Raw genomic sequence first — 12,204 nt, 5'->3', positions numbered from 1 at the left:
AAGTACTTTAGGTACATTATCTATAATAATCACTTTTAATGATAACAATGAATATGGAAATTAGGCTGGAGCATAAAATTAAGGATATTTGAATAATTATAGTGCAATCAAGTCAAAATTACTGATGTCTTTATTTGACACTGGATTTTGTGGAAAATAGCACAAGAACACATGTGCTTTGGAAGCTGAAAGTACATCAGATTTTGACAGCACAACTGCATAAATTACCAAGTAGTTTGGGTGATTTTTTTTCTTCCATAAATCTCCAAGTAAAAATAACAGTTGCAAGGATGATTTTTGAACTAAATTAGAATGAATAAACCAATATGCAAGCAACTTCTTAAATATGTTTTCTCTCTGAAAGCAAAGTTGTATAATCTATGTTTAACACAGTGCCTAGGTAATGGTAAAATATTGTTTTTAATGTTTAAAGAGGGTATATTATCTGACCAATAAAACTGACTAGAGTGAATTGTGTTGAATTAAGTCAGTAACCAAGCATATAAAATGCATTTGGTTGGAGGGATTAGTAGATATAAAAATGTAGTTTTATGTATTGGAAATACTTTTTTATCTCATGTTAGTGTAAGCATGTAATAACTCAGTGGATTTAGAAGCATGTGTCTCAGCCAATAATATCTATGATGATACATACAAAATTAGGAGGCGTAGGCTGTGAATATTCTATTTTCTTGAGAACACAAAGTGAGTCAAGGACAAAATGGGATAAAATGGGAGTAAGGCAAATGGGATAAAAGTCTAGGCTCAACCCACTCCTAGTTTCTTCAGTAAGAGCAGCCCATCTTTTCTGTTACTATATTAAAAAACAATTGGGGATAACTGGCTGTTCAAATAATGTCCCCCCTCCAAAAAATGTGCACACTTTAATCCCCAGATCCTATTTAACATGTTACTTTGCACATCATAAAGGACTTGTAGATGTCCTTAAGGTTATGAGCTTTAAAATAAGGAGATTATACTGGATTACCCAGGTAAACCCCATGTAATCACATGAACCCTTTAAAGCAAAAGAGAAGGCAGTAGAGTCAGTCAGAGAAATGTGGCAGAAGAGGAAAACAGAGAAGATGATGCAGGAGGTGATGTCAGATTCCGAGCATGAAAAGGGTTTGATACACTGTCCCTGCCTCTGAGATGCAGGAGTCCTTGTGCAGAGAAAAAAGGCTTTAAAAGTTAAGGGTGGCCTTTAGCCAGGAGCCAGGAGCCAGGAAGGGAATAGGGACTTCAATTCTGCAATGGCCAAGACCTGGATTTTGCCAACAACCTGAATGAACTTGGAAGAGGGTTCTTCTGAGAGCCTCCAATAGGAGTTTAACTTGCCAATATTTTGCAATATTCCTGTGAAACCTGGAACAGAGAAGCCATTTGAGGCAAACTTCTTACTTACAAAACTGTTGTTTTAAGCTGCTGAATTTGTGGTTGTTAGGGCAATGAAATTAATACAGTAACATTGAGTAAAATGTACAACATACATTTAAAATGTACACTTGATGAATTTTTCTCCTGCTAGATTCCCAAGTAACCATCAAATCACTATATAGGATACTAGCAGGAGGAGATCAAGATAGTGGAATAGGACACAGCGCTCATCTCCTCCCACAAATACATCAAAAATACATGTATGTGTGTAACAGTTCTCATAGAATACCTACTGAGTGCTGGCGAAAGATCTCATACAATCAAAAAGGCAAGAAAGTCCACTAGGTAACCAGGTAGGATGAAAGAGGCAAAAAAAAAAAAAAAAAAAAAAAAAAGGAATTAATTGAGACAGGACCTTTGCCCCTGGGTGGGAACTGTGAAAGAAGAAAAGTTCTCTCACCCTGGGAGCCCCCTTCACTGGCTGGGAGATCAGCTGGGACAGATAGGGAGCTTCGGAGGCTCAGGGGAGAGTGCAGCCACCCACTTGTGGAAGGCAGAACCATGTAGCCCAGATGGTCCTGGCCACCTTGCTGCACTCCCCAGCACAAGAGACACGTGTGCTCATGCGTAGAGGGCAGGGGCTGAAACTCAGGCTTCAGCCGACACACCCAAGGAGGGGACTAGGGCTGGCTGCGTGGGGACAGCCCAAGGGGACTGGAGTGTTGAACAGTCAGACCAATCTGCAACTTCAGGATGTGCTCCAGACAGAGTCCAGGTCCCCACTGTTAACGCAAAATAGCTTAAAAAGACTGAAATGTAAGACATGATATCATAAAAGCCCTAGAAGAGAACACAGGCAAAACATTCTCTGACATAGAGCATGCCAATGTTTTCTTGGGTCAGTCTCCCAGACAGTAGAAATAAAAGCAAAAATAAATAAATGACCACCTAGTCAATGTACAAGCTTTTGTATAGCAAAGGAAACCATAAATAAAACTAAAAGACAACTTATGGACTGGGAGAAAATATTTGATGTGACAAACAAGGGCTTAATTTTTTTTTTAAATACATGCAACTCAATAACAAAAAAACCAAGCAACCCAATCAAAAAAGGGGCAGCAGACCACTCTTTGCACTGCTGCTGCTGAAGACCTGGAATAGGGAGGGGCCGGCATTATAATCAATGATGTTTTTCAAAAAAAATATATAAAACTTTTACCAGAGCAGTTGCGCATTCCTCTTAACCACTCTTCAAAATTATTAGTGTATTTTAAATGACTACTATTAGTGTATTTTAAATTACTACACAATAAAAATGTTATTGCTTTCTGAGTCAACATTTTTCTTGCAAAACTAAGTTTTAGGTGTTTCCATTTTTAAGAAGATATTTCCAAAACTAAGGTTATCTGTATTACAAGATTTCTGTCTTTTTTGTGCCCTCTGTGAAGAGGCAATTATTTTCCTTCTTAAAACTACTTTCTATTCTGCATTCACACAAAAGTTCCTCTTTGATGACTAAGAGGAACCCAGAGCTATGAGGACAGCATCTTTATCAGCTATAGGTACATATTCTTCTCTTCATCTTGATGCTGTTGACAGATCACATCATTGCCCTTATTCCTTCTTGTTCATCCTTACTTGCTTTTGGCTTGTTGCAGAAAGCATTTCCAGACATTTTAATATTGAAGACTCTTTGTTTCCCCCCATGCCCATTTCTTCTATGATAGATGAAAATAGAATCTAATACTTTTCTGTTGTTCTTTATTGACTAGAGAAAAGTAAACAACCAGATTGTGCTCAGAGCCTGTCTCCTGCCTCATTAGGTGCCGGGGGTAAGCAGATGGCGGCAGAATTACATGGCTCTGCAGAAACATCTGATTTATGTTCATGAGCAAGTGATGGTCTTCAAGACATGAGCACCAAAGTCATAAGTGGTGCCATATTTATCATAAAAATGAAAGATATTTTCTTATTTGTCATGAAATAACCCATGCATGTAATTCCTTTGGTTGGGGGGGGGGGAATAAATAGTTGGTTAGAACAAATTGATTTTTAAAAATCATATTATACAGTTGTCTTTCCAAAATCAGTGATTTGGTTGCCTTGGCAAAAATTAAACAAAAATTTTAACATCTATATCTCAGAAGAGTGTGAAAGTTCAAATTTCCCTAGCTTAAAGTATGATCATTTTATCCTATTTTAATAGAAAAGCTTCTACACTTGGAAGATTGCATGGTTCCGTTTCCCTTATAGCAAAATTCTTATGTTTAGAAATGTGTATCTTTAAATGATTTCACTGATGATAAGTGAGCACCACCAAACATCCTCTGATAACAGAAGGGCTGGATGGATGAAGGTAGCCTTTGTAGATCTGAGATTAAGTAGAGGATGCTTTTTGGATTTATTAGACAATAATAATAGCCTTGCATTTTGCAATATTTTACCATTTACAGATGGCTTTTTCTTAATAAGCATAGCGGGTAGTCTTCAGTCTTTTTAGGGCAAGAACCACATCAGAAGTTAATTTATGTGGCTAGTAAGTGGGAGAAAATACAGTTAAAATTTCAGTTTCCTATGCTAGGGTCCTAAAGTCAAGATCTTAATTCTAATCTTGATTTCAGTTATTTACAATTGCTTTTCCAAAAGTCTGTGAGAAGTGTCCCTTAATGACTTAGCATCCTTGGAGTATCAAATCTAGAACTTGACTTCATAGGCTCTGGGTTCTAATTTAGATTCTTTTGTCATAATTCAGGAAACGTGCCACCTTCAATGGGTTCCATACCCAACAATCAGCAAAAAGATTTCTCAGGGGACTACAAAATGCAAAGTATCATATTAGATGCTATGGCACCAAGAAGTAGGAAAAGTTGTGTCTCTCTAAGGAACTTGTAGTCAGCTTTTGGAGACAAGGTTTATTGTAAAGGTTCTATTCACATTGGCATTCAGTTCAGTTCAGTTCAGTTGCTCAGTCGTGTCCAACTCTTTGCGACCCCATGAATTGCAGCATGCCAGGCCTTCCTGTCCATCACCAACTCCCGGAGTTCACTCAAACTCACGTCCATAGAGTCGGTGATGCCATCTAACCATCTCATCCTCTGTCATCCCTTTTTCCTCCTGCCCCCAATCCCTCCCAGCATCAGAGTCTTTTCCAATGAGTCAACTCTCCTCATGAGGTGGCCAAAGTACTGGAGTTTCAGCTTTAGCATCAGTCCTTCCAAAGCAATCCCAGGGCTGATCTCCTTTAGAATGGACTGGTTCGATCTCCTTGCAGTCCAAGGGACTCTCAAGAGTCTTCTCCAACACCACAGTTCAAAAGCATCAATTCTTCAGCACTCAGCTTTCTTCACAGTCCAACTCTCACATCCATACATGACCACAGGAAAAACCATAGCCTTGACTAGATGGACCTTTGTTGGCAAAGTAATGTCTCTGCTCTTCAATATGCTGTTTAGGTTGGTCATAACTTTCCTTCCAAGGTGTAAGCGTCTTTTAATTTCATGGCTGCAGACTATCACACTGGCATTAGAGTATTATAAGGCAGTTGGTTCACTGCATCTTTAAAGCTGAGATCTCTTATAGTCCTTTCCTCGTTTTTTCTTTTTTTTTTGGTGAGAACTCAAAGTTTGGAAAATTAAAGTGACTTGTAATGAGAGTTCTAAGGTAGATTGATAACAGAGGTGTGCTAAGGCTAGGGTGCTTTGGTGCTTAGCACCAAAAAGTTGAATGTTTTTCTATTTTGCCCTCCTGAGCTGCTATAGAAGTTGGGCAGACTGTTAATGCAGTATACTCCAAGAAGGAAAAGTCACCCATTCTAAGAAAAGCCCATGCAGGATTAGATATCTGAGCTGTTCATTGAAAGATGTGCAATATTTAGATAAGTGGAGTGGAAAAGGCTTTCCAAGGGACCAATAGGATGGATTAGCAGATCAGGGATTAGACAATATAAATGAAGTAGATGCTTTCTTCTGTTGAAAATAATTGGGAAGGAAAGCTTGGAAATCTAAATAAAGAGTGAAATCATGGTAACATATTATATTTATTTCATAGTGGAGAGCAGAACTGATTATAGTATATGAGAAACTAAAATAAAAGAGGCCAAGCTGGAGATTATTTAGGTATGAACGATGGTGAGGGCTTCTCTGGTGGCCCAGATGGTAAAGAATCTCACTGCAATGTTGGAGACCTGGGTTTGATCCTTGGGCGGGAAAATCCCTTGGAGAAGGGAATGCTACCCATTCCAGTATTCTAGCCTGGAGAACTCCATGGGCAGAGGAGCCTGGTGGGCTACAGTCCATGGGGTCGCCGAGTCAGACATGACTGAATAACTAACACTGTGAATGATGACAGCCCAGTGGACAGGGTCATTGTGGAAATGAAAAGAATGGTATAGGTGTAAGAACTCTTGAAGGAAAGATTGAAAAGTATTAACAACAACTTGGATTGGGGAGTGACAGAGAAAATGCAGGCAAAGGAGTTTAGAAGTTTGAATTTTAATGGTGAAAACAAATGAGACATGAAATACATGAGCATAAAGGGAGAAATTAGAAGGAGAAGCCAGTTTTGAGGGGAAAGCAATAATTTTATTGGTCTTTAGGTGGAGAGTGTAATGACTAAGTAGAAAAGTTTAGACGATAGAAAGACACCTTTATTCAGTAAAGAGATCACAGACTTGGAAATTATCTACTTTAGAAAGTGGTCATTGAGATATAGCAGTGAAGTTAAACTCTGAGGACTGGAGTGTAGGAGAAGAGCTTTGGGAAACACCTAAGTCTGGGGGAGGGAGCAGGGGAGAGAAGTCAGTACAGGTAGTCTAGCCCCAAAGGCTCTGGGTTGGCCTGGAAGCAGGAAAATCAAAGTGTGAGACAAGAATTCAGTTTCAAAAAGAAGGAGGTGGCTAACTTTAACAAGAGAGTAAAAATGTATTTATAAAGTTTTCTGTTAAAAGAATATGAAGGAGAAATATAATAATCCTGATAGACTGGGTCCAAGAAGTCTATCAAAGATTGTAGGAATATGTAAGTAGGAGACATTTCTAGAGCTTGGTCAGCTAGCTCACCATGTTTCCTAAAATATAAACAAATCCAAGAAAATAAAACTTAAATAGATGTATGAAAAACTTTTTCACTGTTGAAAGTATCAATATTTCTTTGTTTCATTTTCATTTTTTTATGCTGTTAAATTTTCACTAAAATTTTTTAAAAGCAGAATTCCTAAAAAGAAGGTAAAGGAATTAGTGTTCTTTAATTTCTCTGGGGAATATTACCCCAAAGAAAGAACAAATACATTTTGGCAGGTAGACAAAAGGAATTTATTTTCAGAGAAGAATGATTTAGTAATTCTAATTTAGAATATTTGAAGCACAGTATCTTCATTTCCTAAACCAATTTGAAAAAAATAAAGATATTTTAAAATTAACAGAGCATTTTAAAAAAATTGGTGAGAGTAGACAGAGGTGTGAATTATAGCATTAGATGTGTGGAGAATTTAATAAGATGTTTAGTAAGTTTACTGTGAACTCTTGACATTCCAAGTTAACATAATTTTCATTTTCTTTTTTATATCTGCGATTAGAACACACTTGGAATTAATTTCTAAAGCTTCACTTGCCTTTGAGTATCCTACTGCTTTGTACACATCTTCATGTTTACTGTCAAATGATAGAAAAATATTTTATACATGAATTATTTTAAAAATCGTAAGTAAAAAACAAAGAAATTTATTTCCTACATTTGTAAATAACTTCCTAAATTTTGTGGAATGCTTGTTAGGACTGAAAAAATAAATCTGTTAAGATTTTGAAAGATTATACTAAAAATTTTCTAAGCCCAGATACATTAAAAAAATAGTTTGTTCCATTTTTTCTGATTTATATTAGAATTATTTTGCATTGCTCATTCTTATTTTGGATGATGGAGTTGAATAAATGTTATTAAGGACCTGAATTTCTGGAATATAGTCTACACAGTAGATAAACAGGTCTACTATAGATTTGAACTCTGGACTCCTATATCATATGGGAACTTTTTGCTTTCATAAAACCATATTTCTCCCCCCTAGGATTTCTTAATTTTCTATCTCAGAGTCTACTGCATCTGTATCTTATTCTAAATGTGTGTGTATTAGTCACTCAGTCGTGTCTGAGTCTTTGTGACCCCATGGACTGTAGCCTGCCAGGCTCCTCTGTCCATGGTATTCTCCAGGCAAGAATACTGGAGTGGATTGCCATTCCCTTCTCCAGGAGATCCTCCCTAATCAGGGATAGAGCCCAGGTCTCCTGCATTGCAGGTAGATTCTTTACCATCTGAGCCACCAGGGAAAACTTTATTCTAAATGGAAAAGGTCAAAAGTTGGGATATTTAGAAAAATTTTGGACCGCGATATTTAATTTGACATGTATATAATGCCTGTATAACAAACATGTAGCAAGATTCAAATACAATAATATCTCCTCAAACATGAGATCCCGATATAAAAACTTGAGATCAGATGAAGTAACTTTGCAGTTCCTTTTGGTAACTTAAAGATTTTTAGATTTCATTGTATGCAAAGTGTGACCAGTAATTCTGGAGATACTTAGAAAAAAGACAATGGGCAGTTGGGATATTACAAAGGGAAGTAAAGCTAATAGGAGAAAAGGAGCAGAATGTTTTATAACAGCTAGGAAAAATACTGAAAGATTTTTCAGAAAGAAAAATAAAAGAAAAAGTGGGCTTTAGAAAATTTCCCATAGCTTCCAGGAGGAAGAGAGACTACTTGGTTGAGACCTCAATGTGCTAAGCCCCTGGGGAGACCTCGGAGAGATGAGTGAGGCTGGCAGTGGGGAGACGGGGGTCCATTCTGAGTCATAACTACTGCATTCAAAATGGATAACCAACAAGGACCTACTGTATAGCACATGGAGCTCCACTCAATGTTATCTGGCAGCCTGAATGGGATGGAGGTTTTTGGGGGAGAATGAATACATGTATTGATCGCTGAAGAAGGCTTTCTTATCTCTTCTTGCTATTCTTTGGAACTCTGCATTCAGATGTTTATATCTTTATTTAAAACAGAGACATCACTTTGCCAACAAAGGTTCGTCTAGTCAAGGCTATGGTTTTTCCTGTGGTCATGTATGGATGTGAGAGTTGGACTGTGAAGAAGGCTGAGCACCAAAGAATTGATGCCTTTGAACTGTGGTGTTGGAGAAGACTCTTGAGAGTCCCTTGGACTGCAAGGAGATCCAACCAGTCCATTCTGAAGGAGAGCAGCCCTGGGACTTCTTTGGAAGGACTGATGCTAAAGCTGAAACTCCAGTACTTTGGCCACCTCATGTGAAGAGTTGACTCATTGGAAAAGACTCTGATACTGGGAGGGATTGAGGGCAGGAGGAGAAGGGGATGACAGAGGATGAGATGGCTGGATGGCATCACTGACTCGATTGATGTGAGTCTGAGTGAACTCCAGGAGTTGGACTCCCTGCTGGACAGGGAGGCCTGGCGTGCTGCGATTCATGGGGTCACAAAGAGTCGGACACGACTGAGCGACTGATCTGATCTGATCTAATCTGAATACATGTATTTGTATGGCTGAGTCCCTTTCACTGTTCACCTGAGACTACCACAACATTGTTAATTGGCTAGACCCCAATACAGAATAAAAAGTTTAAAATTTGAAAAAAAAGCTAAAAAGACCATGGTCATTTAGATACAGTCACAGACAAAGAAAAAAGATACTTTGAAGTATTTGTGTTAGCTGCAACAAAGCTTAATTATAATAATTTATAAGCATGTTATTAATACTGGAGAAGAGAGATGGGGAGAGAAGGAGATTCTGAAAACTTGGAGCATGCAAGTGTATAATAACTGTTATTGCTAATCGTGATGTATAAAATGCTTGGTTTAGTACTGGTAACTTTATTTAGGATGCTGTTTTCAAAATTTTGTTTTACAAATGTGAAGGTATTTTTTTAGCTTCCTCATGGATTTAGCTGTGACATTGTTTTCTCAGCTCTTTTTTTCTCTTATGGCTTTAATTTATTGACTGTAAATTACACCACAGGAATTTTTCTCAACCTGAGCCCTGTGGTTTGGGAGAAACTATTACATGTTTCAAGAAAAATCGGGACAAATTTGTATAAAGGGATTTTAAAAGAGTAAAGCCGGACATTCCTAAAGCAATTTTGGCTGATTTCCAGTACCCTAAAGTAATGCAATTTAAAATCAACATGTCTAACCTACCAGTGAACTTTCAAAATAAAAATTTCCACCGATTTGGCGATGAGACAATCTCTCCCCTCCCAAAATTCAAGCATTCTTATCTTAGAAGCTGAGATTCTCTGCTAAGAGCCTGGAGTAACCTCCTTTAAGTCCCGGCATATAAATGTGAAGATAGATACACCTTTATGTAACCCTGGGTCCCAGGATTCACCAGCCCTTGAATCTAACTGATCTCATATTAATAGCCAAATTAATGACCACATTCCACAGCTCTGAGTCACATCTCCATATCTCTTCAAATAGCACTGAGGGATGCCCCAGGGCATATGGTCCTCAGATACAAGTATGCTGACGTCTTCTGCTTTGGTCTCCTCACCCAGAAGCTCTGTCACAGCTGCTGTTCCTAAGGGTACTTCTCTCCATGTGGCCAGCACCATCTGTACTCTCTTCCCTTACGTGTGCTCAGGTTTCACTTAAGCCCCACATACACAGAGATGGCTTCCCTGTTCCTTCCCTATGACTGCGTAAAAGCTCTGTATTCTCTGCCCTTCCCTCAACCCCACCATAGCCTTTTGTATTTCTTCCTTGCAGACTTGCATTCTTGTAATCATTTAAGAGATTGCTGTCTTTCTTCAATTTTAAGACATGCTCTGCCACCAACATTGTTAAAAATTTTGATAGTTCTTACAATTGAAAAAAATCATTTTTTTTTCCCCTTGAGGGATGGGATGGGGAGGGAGGTGGGAGGGGGATTTTTTAAAAAATTCATTTTATGTGATATGTAAATATATTATATGTATTTTTTAATCATGGAGAAGTTATTGAAACAATGATCTTATAATTAAGGGTATTTCGCAACTTGCTTGGAATCTGTTTTGGAATGTGATTGGGTATGAATTTATTAATTACTCATCCTTTTAGTTTCTACCTTATTTGACATTGAATCCAGGGAATTTCTTTATCAAATTGTGTGTTATTTATTTATAAAAAGTACTCTATAATGTTAAGGTACACATGTCACAGTCAGACCTGGCTCTTATCTTAGTTATGCTATCTGAAGTCATATGGTGTGTATATAAAATTGGTATATGGTATAATATGGTATTATCTATGTTTATAATTGTTTTTTTTCATTTATGAGACAGAACACAAATTTAAAAATGTTAAAAAATGTTGGAGTGGGTATGTCTTAAAGTTGAAATATATGAGTTGCCAGTCCAGGTTCGATGCACGATACTGGATGCTTGGGGCTGGTGCACTGGGACGACCCAGAGGGATGGAATGGGGAGGGAGGAGGGAGGAGGGTTCAGGATGGGGAACACATGTGTACCTGTGGCGGATTCATTTTGATATTTGGCAAATCTAATACAGTTATGTAAAGTTTAAAAATAAAATAAAATTAAAAAAAAAAAAAAAAAAAGAAAAAAAAAAAAAAAAAAAAAAAATAAAGTTGAAATACAGAAATCATTTAAATAATTAGAGTATACATGCAGATTGTAAATATATGTTTATATATATATACCTATGTTATTTGTTTTTTTCTTTTCTTCCCTTCTGTGTTCTCATCTATAAGAAACATTCCTTTCCAGTTATTAGCATAGCACCCTCAGGTAGAAAATTAGCTACCTATGGAGAGGGACCATTTATTTATTCAGCAAATAATCATTTTTTGCCACTAATCACCATATGAGAATGTTGGCATATATATACAAATATATATGTAAATATATCTCTATCTATCCATATAGTGTTAGATCATATATAGTGATGACAGGAGTTCCTGTGACAAGGAACAGATAATAATAAATAATAACATACAGTAATAATAAGTAGAACAAATGATTACATTATGCAGCAAGTGCTTAAATAGAGACAGATATGTAGCTGAAAGTAGCTGAAAGAGTGTGACTGACTTCCTGGAGGAGAATAGGAACTTTATAGAATGGGTAGCTTGAAGCTATACCTAAATGAATGGGTTATTATTTACTAAATTCATACTCAACACATTTCCAAAAGCAAATTGCAAAATACATACTATGCAACAAAATAAGCAATAGAAAGATAATTCTGTATGATTAGAAAATAAAGTTCAAATAATAAAAGGGAACCAGAGGAAGGAAACTCTGAATGCAAAACTATTTGCCATAAAGTCCTACACAGTTGCCCATTCTGTGTGTGTGTGTGTGTGTTAGTCATTCAGTTGTGTTTGACTCTTTGTGACCCCATGGACTGTAGCCCGCTAGGCTCCTCTGTCCATGGAATTTTCCAGGCAAGAATACTCAGTGTGTTGCCATTTCCTCCTCCAGGGGATCTTCCCAGCTCAGGGATTGAACCCACATGTTTCCTGCATGGCAAGCAGATTCTTTACCATCTGAGCCACCAGAGAAGCTACCTACATGATTAAGTATTATAAAATTCTAATGTATACCTATGTGTAAACTGGGAATCGTGGAATGGTAAGACAATCTGTTTTCAATAACAAATCCAGTGGTTGTACGTAGAATGGATGGAGAGTTGAGACAAAGTGCAAGACTGGGTGTAGAGCAGCCAAGAAAACCAGTTGGGAAGCCCCTGGGATAGGTGTGTGCGGCTATGGCAATGGGGCCGTGCAGTTAGGGAATAGATTTTG

At 37.5% G+C, this 12,204-nt stretch overlaps 1 long non-coding RNA gene across 1 annotated transcript in view; it reads left to right on the top strand.

Annotated features, from left to right (window-relative positions):
• LOC129646181 (uncharacterized) overlaps window positions 1–10,714 on the top strand; it is a 134,579-nt gene extending 123,865 nt beyond the window's left edge. Inside the window, exon 3 of the long non-coding RNA XR_008711734.1 lies at window positions 8,430–10,714. This is a non-coding gene — a long non-coding RNA (uncharacterized LOC129646181). The remainder of the gene's footprint in view (window positions 1–8,429) is intronic.
• The last annotated feature ends 1,490 nt before the right edge of the window (window positions 10,715–12,204 follow it).

The sequence above is a fragment of the Bubalus kerabau genome, chromosome 3, assembly GCF_029407905.1.
Source record: "Bubalus kerabau isolate K-KA32 ecotype Philippines breed swamp buffalo chromosome 3, PCC_UOA_SB_1v2, whole genome shotgun sequence".
NCBI lineage: Eukaryota > Metazoa > Chordata > Mammalia > Artiodactyla > Bovidae > Bubalus > Bubalus kerabau.
This window is presented reverse-complemented; position numbering and strand designations above follow the sequence as displayed.